Here is a 24,456-nt window from a genome sequence, read left to right as displayed (position 1 = left end):
AAGAAGAGAAAGCGAATCCCCACTCGTTAACAAAACTGAAGCAAGTAAGAGTGACGGTGAAGATAACCAAGGTAAAGTAATGGGTGGGCTCTAAGCAGAGGCGGTTGGTCCATAGGGAGCACTGGAGTGGCGCCCCACTCGTAGCATCTACAGAAAAATAAACTGCTCACTTAGTTCGGATAGCAAATATGTAAACTGACATATTGTGAGTTTTCACAAGTCGTCTGTTCACTTTTCCAGGCCTCTATTTCACACAGCTCAAGGTGCACATGTCAACGCACAGGGCAGGAGAAAGCAGGAGACCAGATAAACTGCGCATGTGAGGGGCACTTTTCATTTCAGCTCCCTACTCACATTGACAAGGCATTATACATGCTGCGCATGCCTACTGTAGTGCAGCATGTCTAAAGATAGCTTCCTGATTGGGTGGTGACGTGTTTTTGACACAGTCAACCCATGCTCTGTCAAATGCCAGGATACAGCTGATTCAAGAATGGTCAACCCCCACTCGTTTCCTCCCTTTTGGTTTGACAGTCAGAAATCAGTTCATGATCTCGAGATGCATGGCTTCTGAAGGCTCGTAGAAGCAGAAGAGGATCCACGAAGAAGCTGGCCTGCAGTAAGTTGTCAGGACAGGTGGTGTTTAGGTTAGTTTAATTTCAGTTAATTTTCAGAGTTTTACTCATTAATCACAGGGTGCACGAAAAGTGTGTTAAAAGTTGCTTTTCATTTTTTTGTAATGTGTTGTACTATTAGCATTGCATCTGCAGTGACCCCACTTAACCTTTATAGAGAGCTAATACCATTTAACTTTCTTTCGAAACAGAGGTTTAGTTTTTACTATTTACTAGAGGTGGGCGAGCCACTGAAAACTCGAGTCAGGCTCGAGGCTGAAGCCTGGCTCTGGCTAAGCTCAAGGCCCTGTTGGCTTTCATGTAGTTCTGCTTCCCTCCCTCTAGACGAAGTGTGGTGTTATGTGAAGAGCTTCCGACTATTTAACTTGGTACCAGGTTTGAGTCTGGCTTCAGCTAAACATCATGTGATTCTGAGCAAATCACTTAATCTTCTGCCTATAAACAGCGCATGGGACCTTGTGTAATGTAAATGGTGCTCATGTAAGACACTCCAGTACCTTCAGGCAGAGCCTGCATTATATTTTACAAACTGCAGAAGAATGCACTAAGAGGTAAAAAAAAAGCTTAACATAAGGAAATACAAATAGATACCAATGTGCTGGTTGATTTGTACAGAGTGAAATCAGAAAGCCTGGATAGATTGTTTCCTCCCACCTTAAATTGTGAGATATGAGGCATATATTTTTTTCACCCAAACTGTTTTTTCTTCATTATCGTGTATGAAAGCACTTTTGAATATGTGTTCAAACTATCAGTTGTACAAAAGTATCAGTTTTAATAAGTGCTCAGTTCAGTGCTACAATGTGCCCTATTAATGCCAAGGTTTCCACAAGTTCAAGAACTATAATGTTTTGAACTTCTAAGAGACTTTATCATATCTTACGTTGTTTGTAGTATGATGTACATAGCACATATTTTCAGGGCTTGGCTCATGCATGGGCTCTGAGATCTATATCAAACTCTGGGCTCTGGCGTGGGTCTCCTTTTTAATTTGTAAGCTCGTCCACCTCAATTTACCAGTGTATTGCTAAGAGGGATGTCTTCTGACTCTTCTGCAACAACCATTGTTACATCCATAGACAGCTGAAGGGCTGAGTTAGTCCTGCTATAGTTGATCTAGTAAAATGAATGATAAAGGACAAAAGGGTAGAGTGATGCCTTTAGTACAACCAAGTGCAGCATATATACCAAGAAAAGGCAAGGCTTGCCTGGCACCTCACAAAAATATTTGAATATGTCATCAGTGTCTTTTCAAAACCTCTAGATTTCAAGCTAACTTATGTGGAGATTGGGCTCAAAAGTGAGCAATTAGTCCTTATGTTTTACAAAATGTTTGCAGCGGAGAACCCTTGCAGTAGGTTGTGTTCTCTAGCTTTGTATGCTTGCTTGTTTAAACTTGAAGAAGGCACTTATGCCCCACTACTTTCAAAGTTCACCAGCCGCCACTGGCTCTAAGCCCTCTGTAAGTCAACAAAATGCTTCCCAAGCAACAGCACATGTGCCGTTTCAGGCCAGACCTAAAATCTCTTATGTAATCCTTGCCCATCCATATTGGACTGACAACCTTCATCAAGGTATTTCTTGTTGGACCCATAATGCCCTTATGAAGGATGTCTATCTGATGTGGTTACAGAATTGTTTCTTCACACTCTCCATTTCGAAACATTTTGAATTACCCCATTTCATAACAACACTCTTCTTAACAAAAATTGGCAAACCCAATAGTCTTGACTTTTGGACCTATTGGCTATAGTACTGTACGTTGCCGAGTCCAAACAGCATTCGCAAAATAACTGTCTTTTAATAATGCTGTGTAGTATTGGCAAAAATGTAAAAAGAAGTGCAATAATGTGGCCAATGTGGCTGCATCATTTCATAGGTGCACACAAGCATGATGACATACTTCTGTGCATACATCTGCACACCTACAAAGTTATGTGGCTGCTAGTTTTATTTACCGATCCCAGTTGGATTGGTAAACAAAAAACATTACATTTGGCTAGTGTTATTTTAAGGTGGAGGGGTCAGCAGCAATATGCTGCCTGGTCCCCCCAAAATATTTTTTAAAAGGACAGCTGAGGTGAGCGTGCAATGGAGGAGTCGGTGGGGAAGCCAGTGGAGGGGAGGCAACATAGAGTGGGTGGGGGATCAAATAAAACTAAAGCTGGGTAAGGAAAGGAAAAGTAGAACACCAGGAACAGAGCAACATAAGGGGAAGGGGGAGAAGCACACAAGGTAGAGAGCAACAGAGAGTGTAGGGGTGAGGTAGTCTGACAGGGGGAGAAGCGTATGAGGAAGTGTGAGCAGAGTATGGAAAAGAGAGCAACACAGAGCACATGGGGCAGATATTTGAGTGGGAGAAGCACACAAGGGAGAGAGCTGGAAAACACACTCTCATGTCGTGCTTAACCAAAAGAAAAACAAGTAATTTCTTAGAAGAAGGCAATTGAAAGAAACAAGTCAGCCAATCAAAACTATTGTAAAGAGTTATGCTTCAGGAGAGGAATTAACACAAGAACAGGAAGTCAAGCCATAGAAAAAGAAGCAAGCAATTGAGTGACAATAAAGCAAATCATTGGTAAGCTTTGGGTGGGCTTTGAGCCCACTGTAAGGTCAAAGTAATCCCACAATACGTCTTTCACAACCAGACAGCTTGCATTGTCTGGTAGGAGAGGACTAAAAACACTTCATTTAATTATGATTACAACAAATCAAGACAGCAAGAATATTGTGATTAAAAACAAGTACTTTTCAGCACGCTCTCGTAGAAAAAGGTAAAATATCAGTATTTTGAGTGTGTCATTTCTTGGCATTCAGTGCTTTAGGGAAGCAGATAGGCCCTGGATGCCAGAGCTGCCAACGTTGGCACATTGAGGAATCAGGTTTGAATCATTACCTCAGCTCAACAACTTGTAATTTTGGGCAAATCACTTAATCCTCCTGTGCTTAAAAAGTAAAACAGTGTGTATCATAGTCTTGTTCTGTTGAAACGTGTTCTAATGCATATTAGACCAGGTTTACACAAAAAAATCTAAAAAAATGGGCTACGAGACAACTAAGCAGTAGAGATGTTGAACATGTGGGACATTTATCATGGATATTAATAAACTGAGAATGGAATGCCATCAGATAATATAGCCACATATGTTTGCCCTGCACAGTGTTTTTGTTCATTTCATGCAAACAAAGGCCAAGTTCATTATCTGTGAATCTATAGAGAAATAAACATTAACTGAGCCAAATGGGTCCACACACTTCTGAGAGCTCTATGAGGATTGTCAGTGTCTATTCTCCTTTTCGGATACATTTCTAAAGCAAATGGAGACATCAACAAATATCAAAGTGCTTTGAAGAGAAATGCTAGTATTAGGCACAGAGAAAAAAATTGACACTTCTTTACCAGACCCAGGTTTTAGGTTTTTGCAAAACTCAAGTTGCTTAGAGATGGAACATAGCCGCAAAAGGAACTCCACGGTTTTGTAGTTAGATAGGAAAAAACAACAATGCTTTTCTTGAGCATACATTTGACAAGAAGTACAAAAAGGAGATGGATGAATGCTGATCAAAGTGCAGGGGTTACTTGCTATCTCCTAAAATGAGAGAAAAAAGAGGCCTTCCAATCACAAATGGCTTTATGACAAATACAAAGAGATTTCAAGCAAATTATTTTCTAGATAGGCACCTAGTGCAAATGGGGCAGATGGCTGGAGATATTATCTCCCCAAGAAAATCCCAAAAGTAAATAGATACCGTTATTCTGCTATAACTGATGTTAATGTTTCTATGCTATTACCATAATCTATCCAAGAGGTGACAATGACTTGCGTCATAATTTTCAGAAATCAAGGAAGCAGGAAGAAACAACCCTTGCGACTTAAGTCAGAAATGACATATTAACATTAAAAAATGCCCAAATTGCTAACCTGAGTTATAGGTGAGCCATGGTCTCCAATGTAACGGGGGGCACCAAGATTCTGAATAGAGAAGGGGTCTCCTCAAACAAATATTTCCATGTAGTTGGAATTCACTTTCACCCACCCACTCATGGATTACCACAGTGCAACCTTGAAAACAGTATTGAGTGACATCACATGGATCATTAAATTAAAAATCAGATTATCATCTGCATAATGGTAATAATAAAATCACTTATAGAGTGTGTGGCTCCTTCGAGCCGAAGTGTCCCAGCGCTAAGTAAAGTGACTCAGAGCCCGACTCAATAACCTATACATAAACATGGCCCAATAGACTGACCTAAACATCCAGGTTTTTAGCTTTTTACGGAACAATGATTCTGAAGGTTCCTGTCTAATTTGAAGAGGCAGGGAGTTCCATCGCTTGGCTGCTAAGAAGGTAAAGGAGCATCCTTCAATCTGTGCCTTTTTTACATTGGGAACAGATGTTAGAAGACCCCCTCGATCTTAACCTTCTAGTAGGAACACAGGGCTTAAAGAAAGGGAGCAAGTTGCAGGGACCCTTATTCATAAGGATCCTGTGACAGTAGCACATGGCTTTAAAGCTAAGTGGAATTTTGAAAGAGCAGTTCCCAAAGAAGACCACCTAAGGAGGTTCAGTAGCAGACAAGCTGCTGAGTTCTGTACATGCTGAAGTCTCATCAGTCGAGACTTCGTAACTCCCAAGTAAAGAACATTACAAATAGTTCAGCCTTGAAATGACCAAGGCCTGGACTACTGTCTTTCTGGCAGCTTCAGGGAGAAGTCCAAGAATCTTGCTAAGGGTCTGGCAACCAGGCAGAGGACCAGATTGACGGATGGTTCCCCAAAATAAGGATCTCTCTTTTTCCAGCAATTAATTTGAGATCCATCCACTGGGCCACCTCTGTCAAACAGGCCCTTAGCAGCACAGGAGTATCAGTTTCCCTCTGTGACAGGATGATAACCAATTGCATATCATCGGCATACGAAATGTTAAATCAGTACCTCTGGATGATATCAGCCAGGGGGAGCATATGCAGATCGAGTAGCGTAGGGCTCCAAGAAGAGCTACGAGGCACCCCCTGCTGTAATGGGAAAACCTGAGATTGGAAAGGTTTTAGCAACACCTGAAAAGACTGGTAATGCAGAAAAGAAGCTAACCACTGCAGGGTTGTGTGTACAGTGTCAAAAGATGCAATGAGATCTATCATCAGCACTTCTGCTGTATCGTCCCTATCCATGATTTGAAGGATGGACTCTGGCGCTAGAAGCAGCACTGACTCTGTGCTAAAGAGGGGACAAAAACCTGACTGGGTCCAATGAAGAAGCTCTTTTGTCTCGATGAAAATGGAATGCTGCTGGTTTACCCATTTCTCAGCCACCTTAGAGGGATAAGGGGTCAATGGAATTGGCCTGAAGTTTTCATGCTTAGTTGGATCCAGACATGTTTTTTAAGGCGAGGCACCACAGTGGCATGCTTCAGTGTTGAGGGACCGTACCTGCCTTAAAGGAGTTGTTTAAGTGGTCACAAAGCATAGATGTCATAACTAAACCCCTGGAGCAGCTGGGTCAGAGGGGTATCCCAACTTCAGTGCTGCCATCAGGAAGGACATCTCCGCAAGTTCAAAGGCTATAATTGAAGATAGCCCTGAGCTACCCAACAGCAATTCAATCCACAAACTGAGGAATGGAACATCCCTGAATGCCTCAGGGAATTTAGAATAAATAAATGTAACCTTGTTAGCAAACAACCTGTGAAGCTGGGGTAGCCACTGACACTTGATCCAAGGAAGATACAGATTTAACAATTGAGAAGATTTCTCAAGTGGAATTCTCAGCCACCTCAATTTTTCTGGCATAAAAAAGCATGATGATTCACTTTAATATGCCAGTGATATCCCTTCAAGGCCATCTGATAGTTGGTCTTTTCCCTTGCGCCAAATTCATTATAGGCATTTACAGTTCTTTTTTACTATGTGAAGTTCATCACTAAACTATTCTGCTGAAGGTTTAGAACTTTTAGCAATATGGTCAACCGACAATGCAATTTCATCGATTGCACCAGTTATCTAATCTTTCAGCTGTGAATTAGTTATATCAACACAATTGTCTACACTAACGTGATTCAAGGCCAGAGTCTGAGTAAAATTGTCCATGGTCACCCTTGCCCACTTCCGTGTCCTTACCGACTAACCCTGAGCAGGTGTAGGTAAAGAAATAACAACAGGGACCTGAACAGGTGTAGCAAAGTGGCCAGACCATATGAGGTGCAGAGGACAATCCACTGATAGGCTAATCAGATTCGACAAAACAAGGTCTAGGTTATGACCCATTTTATGCGCAGGGGACATAACCACTTGTGAGAGTTGAAGGGCTTCCAAATCTGCAATCAACTAAGCCACAGAAGGACATGTGGTCTTGTCAAAATGGATCTTAAGATCGCCAATTACCATAAAGTTAGAATAATGTAAAATAAAAAATGGTAGTAATTCCTTTGCAGAGGCCATAACAGTAGAACTGAATATTGAGAGACTGATTGAGAGAAGCCATTGGAGCTAAATATGCACAAAATAAAATAGAGCTTAAGGAGGTCACTGGTACATTGCAAAGACAACTCACACAGTTCAGAATGCTAGTTTGTTTCTTGTTATCTAAAAAAGATGCTTGACAGCCTAGAGCTTGCCCTTCCTCTTTACACTTAACAAGACATTGGAATAAGATGGGAATGGGACTCTGTACTGGAGGGTGCAGAGAAGACAAAGAGAACAAGCAGCGCTTTCTGACTGAATCTAGGATGTGCCTAATAATCATGCAAGTAATCACTCTAGGATCTGTCTGATAATCATCAAAGGCAATTTCTCCACTCCTTTTGGAGGGAGGAAGTGAAACCTGACTTGGGTGATATCCGGTATAAAATTCACTTCTATGGAAGCAGAAACTTGTTAGTTGATAGTGGTTTTGATGACAAGAGAAACAGGCCGTAGGATTTGAAGTTATGTTTGGGAAGATTGACTGTTGCCTGTTTCCAGGCTAAGGGGACAATATCGAACTCAAATGATCTATTGTAAGTTTCTGAAATAATTCGTGCTGTAGTATCACCGACAAGTTTGATGATTCTCGCAGGCCATGTATCCGGTGGAGAGATGGACTTGACAGGATGAAGGAGCTAAGATTAGCTCTGAGATCAAGTAGAATAAAAGAAGAGAGGGATGTGTTATGCAGGTATTGACAGAGCTGGCAGCAATCCAGAGGTCTAAAGCAACACAAGTTTCATGGATGTTTTAAATTGTAGAGATGCAAATATATATCTTCACAGATGTTTTTAGAATCAGGAAACTCTATGAAGCATAATTTAAGATTACAAAGATCCTGAACATTACTGCACATTTCCTTGGGTCTATTGGAGGAGTTAGCAATTTTCGCATGACAACAAGAGGACCAGGCTTCATTACCAACTTTATTACATATATTTGTATTTATTGTTTATGCTCGCAGCTGGGAGAAAGTGGCTCCAATTGCATTCGTCATGTTTGCAGGCAGATTTCAGCAGGTTCGGGTCGTGGTTACACCAAGGCTCATTCAGGGGAAAACATCTCATCTGCACCTCAAAGGAACTACTTGATGAACTGTGGCTTGAAGCCAGTGTTTAAAACAGGCTGAACAAGGTTGAAATCCAAAGGGAGCAACATAGTGGTATAAACATTCTTTACTTTAACATTTGCATAATCGCTCTGCATGAATACATGGTTGATTTTCATAATAGTCATTAGTTTCAGTTCTTCTTATATTTACCTAAATATTTTACTAACAATTTAATAGGTATTTTCGATGTACGATTGGATTTAAAAGGAATGTGCCAGGTATCTTCAATTTGAATAAACTTGTCAAATTTCAGGTTTAAAATGTGTCTTTATGTTCTCTCCTAAATTGTATTGGGTTTTATTACTTCGCCTCCTCTTCAGTTAAAAGGAGAGATTGTACTTCCTGTTATGATTTTCCAAAGCTATTTTTAGGTCTGAGTACAGGCACCTTCTGATTTGCCCATCACATTTTTTTAGAAGCACAAAGCACTTTGCAAGTGTCTTTATTTTTTCATAGACATTTGAAATTGACGATGTCTAGGTTAATTATAGCCCTTTAGAATCATCCGTCTAGTGAGCTGGCCCTCATGCCTTAGCTCAACAGAGTAGTGGGGCACTGCACAAACGAATGTCAAGAACATCTGTGGGCGGTGGTAATAAGCCACTTTTTTCTACTATTCTGGTAATGTGAGCTCTCAATTATAAGCATAAAATGCATCCAGCTTACAATGGGCTTCTGCATTGATAACAATTATACCAAATTCTAAGATAGCTTTTTATTTGTCTTTTAAAGCAGGGTCATTCGTTTTGTTATTCGTATACTCCTTTAATCAACACATAAGCATGTTTCCATTTCATGATTTATTGATTACACCCAGTGTGTGCTAACAAAGCCACATAATATCCCTATCTGTCTTGGAGGGGGAGTGGGTCGTTATGTGCCATGCTTTTCAACAAAAACACCAAGGTTGCAAAAGCTGAAAGCATTTCCTGGCACTTAATATTGAGGAGTATATTTTACCTCTGAGAAAAAAAAAAACAGAAGTCTTTGTTAATGTGCAACGATTCTGGGTTTGCATATACTTTACAGAATATGAGGGATCTACCTATGTTCTGAAAAGTCCTCGTACATTAATTATTCTCCTTCCTTCTTTCATTATCTTCACCACTAGCGACACCTGAGAGGGTTTAAAAAAACATCACAAGCAGCAACATATAGACTCTTTAGCAAAGCCATTTTTTATGTTTAGAGAATTCTCCCAAAATGAGCATTCTGCTTTGGAACTAGGAGAGGCTTTCCACGAAAAAACAACCAATAAGGGAGTAAAAGCAGAAAAACTTTAACACTATTAAGGAATGTATTTTTAATGTGAGAATGAAAAAGACGTGGGTGTGCAGTTGTTATACAAAGCCTTGCCTGAACTGTCACTCATCTAAAAACATAACTTTCCTTTTTACTGTCTGCATCTTCATAAAAGGACAAGTCTTTGAAGATCACAGATACTGTTAAGCAACTATATTCGGATTACTTTGGCCCCGCAAGACGGAAACGTAATAAAAATAATCTGTTTATTGAAGCCGTTCTTTACATAACCTCCTATAGAACATAGCATACAGAAATGCAAACCTCTTTTGTTTCCAGAAGTTTTATGCAAAGAATGCTGACAAGGTAAAGTAAGACTCTTTTAGTACTAAGGGAGTTCTTATTAGTAAGACTTTCAGAAAAGTAAAATGTCAGCATATACATAAAAAAGTTTTATAGTACCTAATACTATCAAGGGATCATGATATGTGATTGGGACTGTGCAAGAAATTCTGGTCATGTCATGTGGATATTGCACAAGGGATTGTGGTGTGTCTGCAGATGTTGTGCCAAGGCCTTCCGGCACAGCCTCCCGTATAGAAGAGACTGTTCTTCTCTCCTCTCATTAGCCTCAAGAACAGTCACGTTTATGAGGTTAATGTGCTGCACAGGAACTCCACTTGAAATTTAGCTAAGCTGAGCAGCTTTTATGTGAGTGTTTGGTCGACAAAAATAGAAAGCATGTTGGAAAAAAAGTCTCCACTCCCTCAGTTTCTAAAGCTGTGTACTCCTGTCATACTGCGACATAAAACGAGAAACAATAGACAGATTTACTGGAAAGAGAACTTTTTTCTTATTTTTACTTTGTTTTCTTTGTTGTCTTATGAAAACATTAATGAACACAGCTGACAAACATAGGGGCTTATGTACAAGTAGCTTGTGCCGCCGGTGCATCACTTCTTGTGCCACAATGGCGGCGAAGGCCCATATCCACAATAGCTTCGTAGATATAGAGCAAGCCAATACAGCGCAAGTCATTGCCTTGCCTTACTTTGTGTCAAAAAGGCTTTCCCAGGGTGTTGTGGTAGGTGTTCACATGCAGCACCCATTGATTTTGATGCCTTAAGATTTACAAAATTTTGTAAACCTGGGAATGCGTCAAAAGCCTAGCCTCCCTGGGGATGCCTAAGGGAGCCACAAGGGTGACAAATAGTCTTATTTCACCTCATGTTTCCTCTTTCTATGTGTACTGCAATACCTGTGTGCTGCTGACTCTACAAGTAAAGTAATAACAAGTTTCTCAGGCGGCTATTAATCACTGTAATTATTTAAAACAATAACAAGCAGATGAACTTAATTGTAGTACCTGTACAAATGGCTTTATTTATTACTTCAATTAATGTTGTATGCATAACATTATCCAAACTTTAGATAATCTAATACAAACGTGATCTATCTATCTATCTATCTATCTATCTATCTATCTATCTATCTATCTATCTATCTATCTATCTATCTATCTATCTATCTATTTATCTATCTTACAGGCGGTCGCCGGTAGGTAGTTATAGTTAAGACCTTTTGTCCATTGAAAAAGCGTTTTTTGACTTGCCTATATCTTTGGCACTGTTAGGCGAATCTTCACAAAATTTTCCAAACAAAAAGTGTCACGTTGCGTCTTATGTATGGAAGATATCAGGATGATCTGTCAAGCGGGGGTTCCCATGTCAATAACCATAGACTTTTTTGAGATATTAAAAGGAAAGTAAAATGGTATATCTAGTGCTGTGGATCCAGAGAGTTCTCCTGCTGAGATCTCATTGGTTGCCAACACTTCAAACAAGAAGTGTTGGCCACCATTTTGGTACTTAGCTTCAGCTAAATCCCAAAAGAAACATAAAAAAATGAAAAGGGGACAGGGTGTATATATACCGTAACCCCCTAGTCTTGGTCCAGGGGTCCCCCTGGGACAACCCACCCCCACCTCCCCGGGGATATTCACAATAAATAGCCCCTGATGCTCCAGGGACCACTACCTCCTCAGGGCTAAACTTATAATATTATAATGGAGGTTCATGCAGACACCCCCACACCCCAGGGACCACCCCTCCCCTGGATAACATATAAAAAAACAAAAAAGGGAGGTCCTGTGGACCACCCTCCCCCCCCCCCGGGGCTACATGACTGTCACCTACCCAGGGCTACAATAACATTAAAGGAAGGGGTTTGTCACAGACCCATGGGCCAAAGGACCACCACATCCTCAGGAACAAAATCAAAAGAAGGAAGGGGGCTGCCAGGCCCCACTCCTGGACCAATATATGGCCCAGGGGACCCTCACCCCCCTGGGCCAGCTCCTGTTTGCTTATAGTTGCTTACACTTATCTCATCAATAATTTTACTGCAAATGTTACAGTAACAATGGTGTTCTAAAAGATGTCATGAGTGCTGTAATAGCTGGGGTAATTAGCACTGCATGGTGAGGGTGCAAGTTATAGTTACCTTAGGGCACAATTTATAGTTATTTGAAATAGCTCTAACTTCAATAGCTTGATTTCTATTGTTTTGTATGTTTAAAATGTGAACCTAACTATAACGTCCCTGTAAACATTGTTTTTTTCAGTGAATTTCTATGTTGTTTTACGAAAAGCAATTTTAATTGCTATACATTAATCCAACCACTTCCTATACCCAGCCTAATCCCTGAAAACACCGTCCCACCCAATAACCTATACCCATCTTAAACCCTAAAAACACCTTAAAACACAAAAACCCACACCCTCCCTAAACTCAAAAAATTCCCTTGCTACCCAAAAACCCATAGCCACACTAAACCCTAAAAATTCCCTTGCCACCCAAATATTCATACCTACCCTATACCCTAATATTAACCTTGGCACCAAAAACCCATACCCACCCTAAACCCTAATAAAAACCATTGACCACGCAAAAAGCCATACTTATCCTAAACCCTAAATATGACGTTTCCCATATATATATATATATATATACTTTAAAAAACCAAAGGTTACAGGGAGGTTACACAGGAGGTTATACTTAGGTTCACATTTTAAATGTACCAAACCATAAAAATTCACCTGTTATAGTTGATTATCTCAAGTAACTATAACTTGTGCCTTATGGTAACTATAGCTCACGCTCTCGCCATGCACAGTTTTACTGCAAATATTACATTGATATTGTCAATAATGTCATCAAAGATGTCCTGAGTAAAGTAATTTGTGGGGTAATTAGCAGTGCATGGTGAGGGTGTGAGTTATAGTTACCAATAGAGCATGAGTTATAATTACATGAGATAACTATAACTATATAACTATAACAGGTGAACTTCTATGGTTTGATACATTTAAAATATGAGCCTAACTATGATGTCCCTGTAACCTTTGTTTTTTTAAGTGAATTAATATGTTATTTCCTAACTATAACGTCCCTTTAACTTTTGTTTTTGTCAGTGAATTTCTATGTTTTTTTCTAACATAAAGTAATTTTCATTACTATATGTTAATCCAACTTGTAGCCTGACCCCGTGGCCAACCCCGCCTAACCACCCAACACCATGCTGCCCACAGCTCTTTGGCCATGCACGGCAGGATTTGGCCATGGCCTGTCTCTCTAAGTGTGAGAATAGGTGTGAAAAAGTGAATCTAGGTGTGAGAGTGGCTGTGGGAGTGTTTGTCAGGGTGTGAGAGTAGGAGCATCAGTGTCTTACTGGATGCGTCAGTGTCTGTGTGGGTCTGTGAGTGGGTGTGTGAGGGTTTCAGTGGGTCTGTATGTGGGTGTGTGTGAGTGTGAGTGGGTCTGTGAGTAGGCATGTGAGTGTTTAGGTGTGAGAGTGGGTGCATCAGTGTCTTGAGTGGGAGAGCCAGTGTCTGTATGAGTCCACGAGTAGAGGTTTCAGTGGGTCTGTGAGTAAGTGCATGAGTGTCTGAGTGGGTCTGTGAGTGGGTGTGTGAGGGTCTGAGTGGGGCTGTGAGTGGGTGCACGATGGTCTGAGTGAGTCTGTGAGTGGCTGCCTGAGTGTCTAAGTGGGCCAGTGAGTGGGTGCGTAATGGTCTGAGTGGGTGTGTGGGTGGCAGAAAGAGATTGAAAAAGGGGACTTGAGAGAGAGAGAGAGAGAAAGAGAGTTAGAGGGAGAGAGCTAGAGAGTTTTTTAGGCTTTAGTGGATGATATACTTAGAAGGACCTATTTATGGACATTTTGAAAAGAAAAATGTCTTTGTCAATTAAAAAGAGGGAGATCACCTTTCATTACCTTAACCACCCGACACTGCGCTGTGCATGACTTTCAGCTGTGACAAGTCACTGTTCCCAACCCCTATAACAATCCAACACAGCATGGATTCCATCCCAAGGTCGATCTTGGCCCCAGGGACCTCTTCCACTGGGGCCCCACCTAAATATATAAAAATGTTTGGGGTGGGGGGTCACACACCCACCCCAGGTCGATCTCAGCCCTGGGGAGCCCATCCCCAGAAGCCCAAACTAAATATTTAATTGTTTTGGGGGACTGGGCCCCTTTCCCCAGGCCGCTCTTGTTCCCAGGGTCCCCATCCCTGGGGTGTAGCCTAATTATTTATTATCTTTTCGGGAGTGGCCCCCTCCCTAGGGCTGATCTGGGCCCCTGGGCCCCTATTCCTTGGGGCCTGGCAATGTGACCTGGGTGCCCCCCAGGGCACCCTGTGACAATGCTGGGGACCACGGGGTAGCCTGAAGGCCCACATGGTGCCAGCTGGCTCCCCACCTCCTGTGGCACTGCTGTCACAAAGAGGGAACGGCTAAAGCAGCTTCTTCTCTTAGAGAGCAGTTTCCTCTGTCTCCCTTCCTGCATTTTTGCAGGCAGGGAGACAGAGGAAATCTCTGCTCACAGCAAGGGAGAGCTGTTCACAGCTTTTGCTCACTGTGGGCAGAGTGTTTGCTGTGAATTGGCAGCAGCTGTCAAAGCTGCCGCCAAGCCACAGCAAACAGCTGTGTCCGAGGGGTGGGCAGCCTGGGACATAGCAGAAGCAGGCCCTGGGGGGTGGCATTCCCCAGGGCCATCAGTGGTCCCTTGAGGGTACGGGGGATCACGCGTCCCCCCACACATAATCTGAGCAATACCGGTGGGAGGTGGCAGTCCCCAGGGCTATGGGGGTCATGTGGTCTTGCATACACAAATTCAGCCATGCCCCATGGAGGTGACCATCACCGGGGCTGGGAGGGGGGGCTGGCAATCTCCCTGCTTCATATTGATTTAAAGCCCCGGGATTACGTGGGGGCACATAAAAAATGTAAATTCCCCAGGACCTGGCCTACCTGGGGGCCTTACAGAAACAAGCACAGGAGCCAGCGCTTGTTTTTTAAAATTATTTTTCCCCCGAATTTGCATTAACATTTTTTTTTAAAATGCCGTTAAGACCTGGGGCGGTCCCTCTAGGACCCCACCACCAGAGCTAATGTTTCACTGATATTTTTATTGACGTTATAAAAGTTGTCATGAGTGCTGGAGTATCTGGGGTAATTAGCAGTGTGAGGCGAGGGCATGAGTTATACTTACCTCAGCCCGCAAGTTATAGTTACTTGAAATAACTCTAAATGCTGAATTTCTCTGGTTTGTGTGAGTAAATTCAGAACCTAACTATAACGTCCCCATAACATTTGTTTTTTTAAGCAAATTTCTAAGGTTTTTTTAATTCTATTTCCTAACTAAAACGTCCCTGTAACCTTTAGTTTTTTGAGCGAATTTCTATTTTTTTTTCTAAGGTACAGTCATTTTCATTATCTTTGGCCGTGCGTAGTGGGAGTTGGCCACAGGCCCTGTTTCTCTGGGTGTGAGAATGATGTGAAATGGCTTTCTGGGTCTAAGACCGGTTGTTGGAGTGTCTGTCTGGGTGTGAGAGTGGTGTGAGAGGCTCTATTTGGGTGTGAGAGTGCATTTGAGAGTGTCTGTGTGTGCTCCAATAGATGAAAGATGCATTCACCTCCATGTAGGATTTAAGATTGTTTTTCAATATGGAATCGGCAAGTAAACATACTTGCTTTGCCTTTGCCAAGCCCAGTAGTTAAGAACATTTGTCGTTTCCAGAAGTAGAGCTTCAACTGGGGCACCTGGTATGTTTATATTTGTAAGTGCTTTCTGTTGAGGTTTAGCTTCTTTGAAATGAGCATCATGGCTAGAATGGAAGCTCACCTGCTCATTTATCCAACAAAAATCCACAGTTTTGCACAAAATGTCTATCCAACTGGGGCACTTTCTAATGGTTATTTAGTAAGTGCTTCCTCATTGGTTGAAGGGTCAGTGTGGGGGAGTTAGGGTTGCGTGGGGGAGGGGTACCACTACAATTCAATGGGGGCTGCGCCGCCCCACTCCCCAGACTGATCTCTGCTCCAGAGACCCCATCCCCCTGGTCCCGGCCTTATGATACTTTTTTGGAGGAAGGGGGCTGCATGTCCCTCCTGCCCTGGCCGATTTTGGACCTGGGAACCCCATTACCTGGTGATGGATTTTGGCCTCTGGACCCCATCCCCCACCCATGTCACCTGGGTGCCCTCCAGGACAACCACTCACCATCACTGTGGACCGCAGGGGGAGCATCAGGGCCCGTGTAGTCCCAGACAGCTCCCCGTCTCCTATGAGAGTTGGCATTGCTGTCACAGACAGAGAGTTGCTAAACGTGCAGCTCCCTGTCTGTGAGAGCAATAATTTCCTCAGTTTCCCTGCCCGCATATCTGTGGGGAAGGAAACAGGGGAAACCTCCACTCCCAGCAAGCAAGAGCTGTTTCACCGCTCTCGCTTGCTGGGAGCAAAGTGTTTGCTCTGACTTGGTGGGAGCTGTTAAAGCTCCCACCAAGTCAGAACAAATAGCTGTGTGCCTGGAGTAGGCACCCCAGGAAATTGCAGGAGCTGGGCTTGGGGGTGGCCAAGACCCATGTATGGCTCCATGAGTGGGGCAGTGTGACCCACAGCTAATGTTTGAAATTGCCCCAAGGAGGTGGAGATTCCCAGGGGTCTGCAACTAACCCCCTTCATTATTTCAATTCTGCACCAGGAAGGTGGCTCCCCTTAATTTAAATGGACAGCCCAAGGAAGGTGACATCCTTGGGGTGCATGCGGCTGCCCTTACTTACAATCAATTGCCCGGAGAGTTGGTGGTCCCCGGGGTCAGGGTTCCGCAACAGACTCCCTTAATCATTTTTTTCTGCTCTGGGGAGGTGGTGGTTCCCAGGGCTGTCGGGAGCAATGCAGCCCCCCACATAAATTTTATATACAGCCCAGGGCAGGAGGTGTTCCCCAGGGCTGCAGGGTGGCCTTACTTGCAATTAATTGCCCCAGGGAGGTGGTGGTCCCCTGGGCTCAAGAGGCTGTGTGGCCCCCTGCATACTATTAGATTAAAGCCTCCGGGTGGTGGTGGTCCGCAGGGCATAAATAGGCCCAGGAGGGGAGACAAGTGCGCACCACTCCTTTATTTCTTACATGCCCTGGGACCTGCCCCACCCTGGGGCTTTATTAAAACAAGCACGGGAGAGCACACTGACACCTTTTCTTTTTTTCACTTTTTATAGGGACTCAGCTGAAGCCAAGTCCCAAGATGGCTGCCAATACTTCCCGGTTGAAGTGTTGGCAGCCAATCAGAGCTCTGCAGATCTCTGCACAAGGTCTTATTATTCATGAAGTCATCGGGGAGGATCTGAGGTCCTAGATATCCCAATTTTAATTTCCTTTAATTCCTCTTAAACTTCTGAATGGATTTTTACCAAATAACTAAAAGCATAATCTGCCTACTGAAAGCCTCTTTTCTGCCAAATTTTGTATAATTCCGACCAGTGGTTTTGGCTGTAATTGTGTTCAAAACTCCTATGGAAACTAACATGGGAAATACATGTATTTTGATCCTCCCTTTTTTTGGTCCCCACTTGATAGCTCACCCCGAAACTACCCATGCACAGAAGAATGACCGGCACAATTTTATTTGGAAATTTTCATGAAGATTTGTCAAATAGTGCCAAAGATATAGGCAAGTCACAAAAATGTTTTTTCTATGGAAACATGATTCAAACTATAACTACCTAATAGCAATATATATATAGATAGAGAGAAAGAGAAAGAGAGAGAGAGATAGCGAGAGAGAGGGTGATCAATAGGTAGATAGATATAGATATATTGACTAAAAAATACAAATGTTCACCAGTTATAGCTCAGTGAGCTCACTATAACGTGTGCCTCTGCCATGCACTGCTTATGGCCTCACATATTACATCAATCAATCCAGTTTGCTACATCCTATCACACTGGAAAATATTCAGCCAGCTATAAGTGAAATATAGGTGGAAACAACTTTCTATCACCTCTGTAGTGCTAGTGAGTTTACCATTTTGTAACTTGAAGGCATAACGCATATCGGTGAAAGTGCCCATATTTAGTAGAGCTTATACTCTTTTGTGTACTAGTATTCAGGTACATAAGAAACATAATGCCTGTGTAAACATTAATGCAATCCGCAATTTGTTAAACTTTATATATAGTTCAAAAGAGTGTTTGGTTATTATCTAACAACATGTACCTATTAAATACCTAATCTGACAGAATTTGAACTCAACTTCTTCACATCAATTCTTTAGCCACTGATATGGCATGCTTGAAAAAATAACTTACACATATTTCTGAAATTAGCAGAATGGTGTACACTATTACATCAAAGCTTACAATCATTCTGTGACTTCAACCTTTTCTGAGTCATCCAACGATAACACATTCTCATTTTCATTGAGCTTCTGGAAATAAAAATCTGTAACATATAAATCTTCTTTTTAAAATGCTGACATCTCTACATGATAACAATTTAATGCCAACATGTGCACAGAAGTCTGCAGGTGAATAACGTATTGTAAACATAAACTTTAGTTTTTCTCACATATTTTAGCAAAAAGACTTTGATTTGAGCCACATACTCTTTATAATGCACGTTAGCAATTCACACTAATTGCACTCAGTCTGTACCTTATTAAGATCAGATGCTTGCACTTAAAATTTTGCTAGAGTTAAATTGTGCACCAGATAAATGATACCACACTGAATCAGACTTGTGTCCAGGACTACACTTATTGTTTTTCAGAGAAGCACACATGTACTTACAGTCAATGTATGATGTATATGTTTGTCAGCCATGTACTACTTACTTTCCTTTCTAAAATGATAGAACAGTTTATAGAGCAATTTGAGGAGCGGTATATTGAGTGATGTAATCAGTGATGTCATCAATGATTCCATTTGAAATGTCATCAGTGATGTCATCCATGATGTTATTTAACATGTCATGAGTGACATATAATGTGAAGTCATAAGCAGTGCATGGCGGGGAGTAATTTGCAGTTGGCTCACTGAGATTTAAGTGGTGAATTTTATTTTTGTTTGTTTTTTAAGCATTAGTTTTTAACTAATTTCAATACCTAACTGTATAATTACTTTAAACTTAAATGTGTTTTGCAGGAAATGTCTAGTTTTTTTAAACATAAAGTAAGATCCTATTACTATACCTAACTATAATGCTGCTACTTTAAACATTGGTTATTTTCAGTGAATTTATGGGTGGTTTTACTGTTAGGGAAGGTCATACTTTTATACCGGACTATAACACCCATTTAACCTTTGTTTTTTTTCAGTGAATTTCTAGGGTTTTTGGAACATGTTCAGCCAACATCCCCACTGGACACAGCTTTTGGTCATTTGCAGCAATGGATTAGTACAGACCCACCTTCTGCTGGTGACTGACCAACAGCAGCCTGTCCTCCATTGTGCTGACCTTGCCCATGCCGGCATGCTTGCTGGGGTCATATTGCTGCCCCCCCTTTGCCTGCCTTCCGCTCACCATCTTTGTGCCCCTTCCATATCCAGCCAACCTTCTGTGGACAGCTTACTACCCCTGTCAACCTGTCCTACATGGTGAGCTTGCTGCCTTTCCACTTACATCCTCCTCCCTGACCTTCTTACTTTGTGTGCATTCCCCTGCCCACTCCTTCCCCTCTTCCATGGTGTGGTCCATTGTTCTGCCCCCATCCATGCAGGCCTTTTCTTTATTGTCAGCAAGCTGCTCATGCCCCTTCTTCCTGGCCACCATTGTCTAAGTTCATGCCCTTCCCCCTCACGTCAGCACTGTGTGGCCGTTATGCAGCCAATGATCTTCCTGCCTGCCCTGCATGGTTAGGTTTCTTCCCCTACCCACCTCTTCCCTGCCCTCTGTTCTCTGAATCCATGAATTTGCCCCTATCCTCCTGCATGGTTTGATGTACTGCTACTATCCCTCCTTCTTGCCCTCTGTGGTTAGCATGCTGTACCTGCCTCTTCCCCTGCCCTCCATTGCCCGAGTCTGTGTCCATGCCCTCCAGCATGGTGCCCATGCTTAGCCTTCTGCTTCTACCCTGCTTCCCCCTTCTCTCCTTTTCTGTGTGTGTTTCCCTGCCTCCTTCCTCTTTCTCTCTATGCTCAGTTCAGCTACCCCTGCCCCCATGCTTCCCCTGCATGGTCTGCTGTGCTGCCACAGGCCCCCGGCTTGACCAGCATGGTCAGCTTCTTGCCCCTCACCCTGCTTCCATGGTACATTGTGTTCCCACTGCGCCTCCTGCCTACTCTACATGGTATGTTGGGCTGTCCCTGCCCCTAACCCTTAACATCTGTTGTCTGAGTCCAGCTCCAAATCCCCTCCCTTCTGCCCTACATGGTCCTGTGTCCATGCCCCTGTCCGCTCCCTTCTGCCCCCTATAGTCAGCTATGCTATCACTAATGCTCTTGCCTGCGATGAGTAGTCTGTTGTGATGCCATTGTCCCTCTCACCTGTCCTATGTGGTCAGCTTGCTGCCCCTGCCCCCTTCTACCTTCCGTATGTTGCTGTATGAGTGCCCCTATTACCTCCCTGCTGTTGTAATGTGTTATGCTTCCACTGCTCCTCCCGCCTGTCCTGCATGGTCAGCTTTCTGCTCCTGTCCCCCACCCCTGCCCTCTGCCCTCTGTTGTCCATGTGTGGGCCCACACTCCCCCCTCTCTCCTGCCCTCCACGGTCTGTTGGGCTGCCACTGACCTGATTTGTGTGGTCGTTTATGCTGTGAGGGCCTCTTCTACCTGCTCTGTGCGGTCAGCATGATTTCCCTGTCCCCCTTCTCCCAATCTCTGTTGTCCGCGTCTTTGTACTCACCCCCATCGCTCCTGTCCTCTAAGGTATGTAGTATTGCCATTGCCCCTTCCTCCTGCCCTTCATGGTCTGCTGTGCTGCCACTCAATGAGCTGGCTGTCCTGCATGGAATGTTGTGCTGCCACTCTCCTTCCCACCTGCCCTGATTGGTTAGCTTGTTGCCCCTGCCGTCTCATTCTTTTCGTTGCCTGAGTCTGTGCCTGTAGCCCCTCTCTCCTGCCTTCCGTGATCTGTGGGTGTGCCCCTGCCGCCTCCCTCCTTCCTCCCATGAACTGCAATCTATGCCATTGCACTCTACTCTACGCCACTGCACTGTATGGCACTCAGGTCTACTTTGCACCACTCTTCTACAGGCCACTACCCTTTATGCCACTGCACTCCATGCCACTGTACTGCCATGCCACTCCACTTCACACAGTGCCACTCTATGTTACTCCAGCCCATTTCAGTCCACTCCACATAAAGACACTCTACTATACATCACCCTACACTTTGCTGCTCTACTCTACACCATTGTACTCCACTCCATGTCACTGCACTGTATGCCAATTTGCTCAACTTTACTCAACACTACTCTACGCCACTGTACTCTGTGCCACTCTACTCTATGCCACTCTAGTCAAGCTGGACGGGTAGTAGCAGTACATCAGGCCATGCAGAAGGGAGGGGACAAATGCATGGACTCAGAGAACAGAGGGCAGGGTCTATACCACTCCAAGCCATTCTGCTCCACTTCACTGTATGCCATTCTACTCCATTTTACTGTACTCCACTGTACGTCACTGCACTCTACACCACTCTACTCTACCCCACGTCACCCTACCCCATGTCACTGTACACCACTCACCTCCATACCACAATACTATACACCACTCTACTCTACCCACCTTCACTCTTTGCCACTTCAATCTACGCCACTCTACTCTAGGCCACTCCACTCTTCCTCACTCCACTCTACATCACAACACTGTATGCCACAACATTGTACAGCACTCCACTGTATGCCACTCTACTCTACACACTCTCCACTACAACACTCTACAACATTACACCGCAAGACTCTATACCACTTCACTCTACCTCACTTCACTGGAGTGTTGTGTAGTTGCATACTCTCTTCTTTCCTTATTTGAAGAAGGACAGCCCTCGGAAATGCAGTGAAGACAGTTTAATGGAGATACTCCACAGAACGCATTTCGGCACAAAAGTGCCTTTGACTCCACTGCTCTGTATGCCATTATATTCCACTCCACTCTACTTCAATGTACACCACTGTGCTCTACTCTGTACCACTGCACTCTATGCCACTCTACTCTATGCCACTCTACTTCATGGTACTCTACTTTACCCCCTCCTCACTCTACCCTACTTCACTCTACTAAACTTCACTATAGGCTTCTCTACTCTACGCAACTCTACCCCAATTCACTCTATGTCCCTTCACTCTATGCCATTCTAATCTACAGGCCTCTATTCTACCCCACTTCACTCTACCCCACTCTACTCTATGTCACTCTACTCTACCCCACTTCACTCTATCCCACTTCACTCTATGCCACTCAATTCTACACTACTGTACTCGACATCACTTCATTCTACCCCTTCACTCTACTGCACTTCACTGTACCCCACTTATCTCTACCCCACTTCACTCTACACCCACTTTACTCTATGCCACTCTACTCCACATCACTCTGCTCTACAACACTCTACTTGACCCCCACTTCACTCTACCCCACTTCACTGTTCCCCACTTTACTGTGTGCCACTCTAAGCCACTCTACTCTATGACACTCTACTCTTTGCCACTGTACTATTCACAACTTTAAGCTAGTCTACTCCTGTCCACTGTGTGCCACTCTACTCACACTACTGTACTCCACACTGTGATACTGTGCCACTGCACTCTACACCACTGCACTGTACTGTGCACCACTTTACAACACTCTACTCGAAGCCAGTCTACTCTACCCCACTTTATTCTATGCCATTCTACTCTATGCCACTCAATTGTATTCCATTCTACTCTAGTCTGTATCACTCTACTCGGCACTACTGCACTCTACGTCACTCAACTCTACTCTCTACCACTCTACTGTATGCCAATATACTCTACCTCACTTGACTCAACCCCACTTACTCAACCCCACATTACTGTATGCAACTTTACTCTATGCTTCTCTACTCGAGTCTGTAGCATTCTACTCTGCGCTACTTCACTATCTGCACTACATTGCACTCTGCTCTACTCTGCACCACTCTACTGTATGCCACTGCATCTACTCCTCTCCATCTACACCAAAATAATAAATTATGTTTTTCTAACTATAACTTATTTTCAGCCTTTGACTGTTTCATTTTTCCATGAAACTGTAGTCAGCTCTCTGTCTTCAGCGGTGCATTCCTTAACACAGGACTCACAGTGATTCAATCAATTTTCAAATGCTGCTCTCGGCAACCCCCACAAGTTATCAATGAAAGGCACACTCACAGGGGATCCTGGGCTAGAAAAGAAGAGTGTCTCTCTGTTTTTTTCTGACAGGAATGTTGTTTTTATTTCCAGTCTCCTCAGATTGAGTATGAGGTGGTGGTGGAGGCTGTTACCTTGCCAATCCACATCGGAAGCACAGCTAGATAGAACATGGAATTAGATCTGGCTAGCCTCTCTACCCTCACAGGACTCCATACTTCGCTCACTAAGAGCTTCCATCTGTTGATGGTGACCACATCAAGTTTCCTACCAGAGCCGAGGCACACATCCAGGACCTGTGCTTCACCAGGCCACCGTCAATGAGCCCTACTTCCAACCCAGCCTGCTGCCTGACCACCCCCAACGAACCATCGATGAGGAATTTTCTCCAGAAAATCTTCTAAGTCACAAGGTAAACTTTCTATCGGGTCAAACCTGGTCCCTGTACCCAAAGGGAAGTAGCTTGTGGTCAGTCTTAATTTTTCACTTGGACCTGATTTAGCATGACCAAATAACCACAATTGGCACTTTGTGCTTTTAGGTGCTATTTGACTTAAAACTTTAAAAAAATCATATCTCCAGTTCCCTGCATCTTATTATTGTAATTTCGGTGTATATTTGTTCATACATTTTACTCTATTTTTCTATTATATTAATTGGGAGGGATATTAATTGTGTTGTGCTTTTGAACCTGGTTCTGAATTGTGGCGTTATTACTTTTTGAGAACTCACATCTCCTCCAACTAGTAATTGACTTTCTCACAACAGACAATTAGCAATTCACAATTCCTGGAGTACTATAATGAGGAAAATGTATGCATGCAGACTTTCCTACAGGTGGAACAGTCTGCATTTGCAAATGATGCACAAATGCTCCTCTGCTTATGTAACCTTTTATTAATCTTTTTTCCCTCCAAAACTGTGGAGAAATCTATTCCACTACATCCACATTAAGGGGCACATTTACCACACATTTTAATGCAGTGCAGCGCAGCAAGCCACCTTCCTGCGCTGCCTGAAAGGGAAATGGTGGGAATGTGCTGTAATGAACACTATATGGCACATTCCTGTTCTTTCCTTGTGCTGGTGCCCTTTTGGCTGCCCAGTGCAAAAACAGGCACCCCCGGGCCGTGATGCAAGGGCCCCTGCATTGCAGCTAGGTTTTTATTTGTGCAGGAAGGGATACTTTCCTGCACACAAAAAGTCCCAGACACATTTTCCTCTTTCTATGTGTGCTGCAGAATACAGCACACAGAGCAAGAACAAAAAGCAAGGAGAAATAAAGATATTTCTCCTTGTTACGCCTCACTCCGGTAGGCATTGCATTTTGTTGCATTCCCAGATACACCAAT

At 43.3% G+C, this 24,456-nt stretch overlaps 1 long non-coding RNA gene across 1 annotated transcript in view; it reads left to right on the top strand.

The window, feature by feature from the left end:
* The first annotated feature begins 544 nt into the window (after positions 1-544).
* LOC138249123 (uncharacterized) overlaps positions 545-24,456 on the top strand; it is a 323,358-nt gene continuing 299,446 nt past the window's right edge. Inside the window, exons 1-2 of the long non-coding RNA XR_011194731.1 lie at positions 545-619; positions 23,198-23,516. This is a non-coding gene — a long non-coding RNA (uncharacterized lncRNA). The remainder of the gene's footprint in view (positions 620-23,197; positions 23,517-24,456) is intronic.

Source organism: Pleurodeles waltl, chromosome 8 (assembly GCF_031143425.1).
Source record: "Pleurodeles waltl isolate 20211129_DDA chromosome 8, aPleWal1.hap1.20221129, whole genome shotgun sequence".
NCBI lineage: Eukaryota > Metazoa > Chordata > Amphibia > Caudata > Salamandridae > Pleurodeles > Pleurodeles waltl.
Note: the sequence above shows the minus strand (reverse complement) of the source record. Positions and strands in the feature narration are given on the sequence as shown.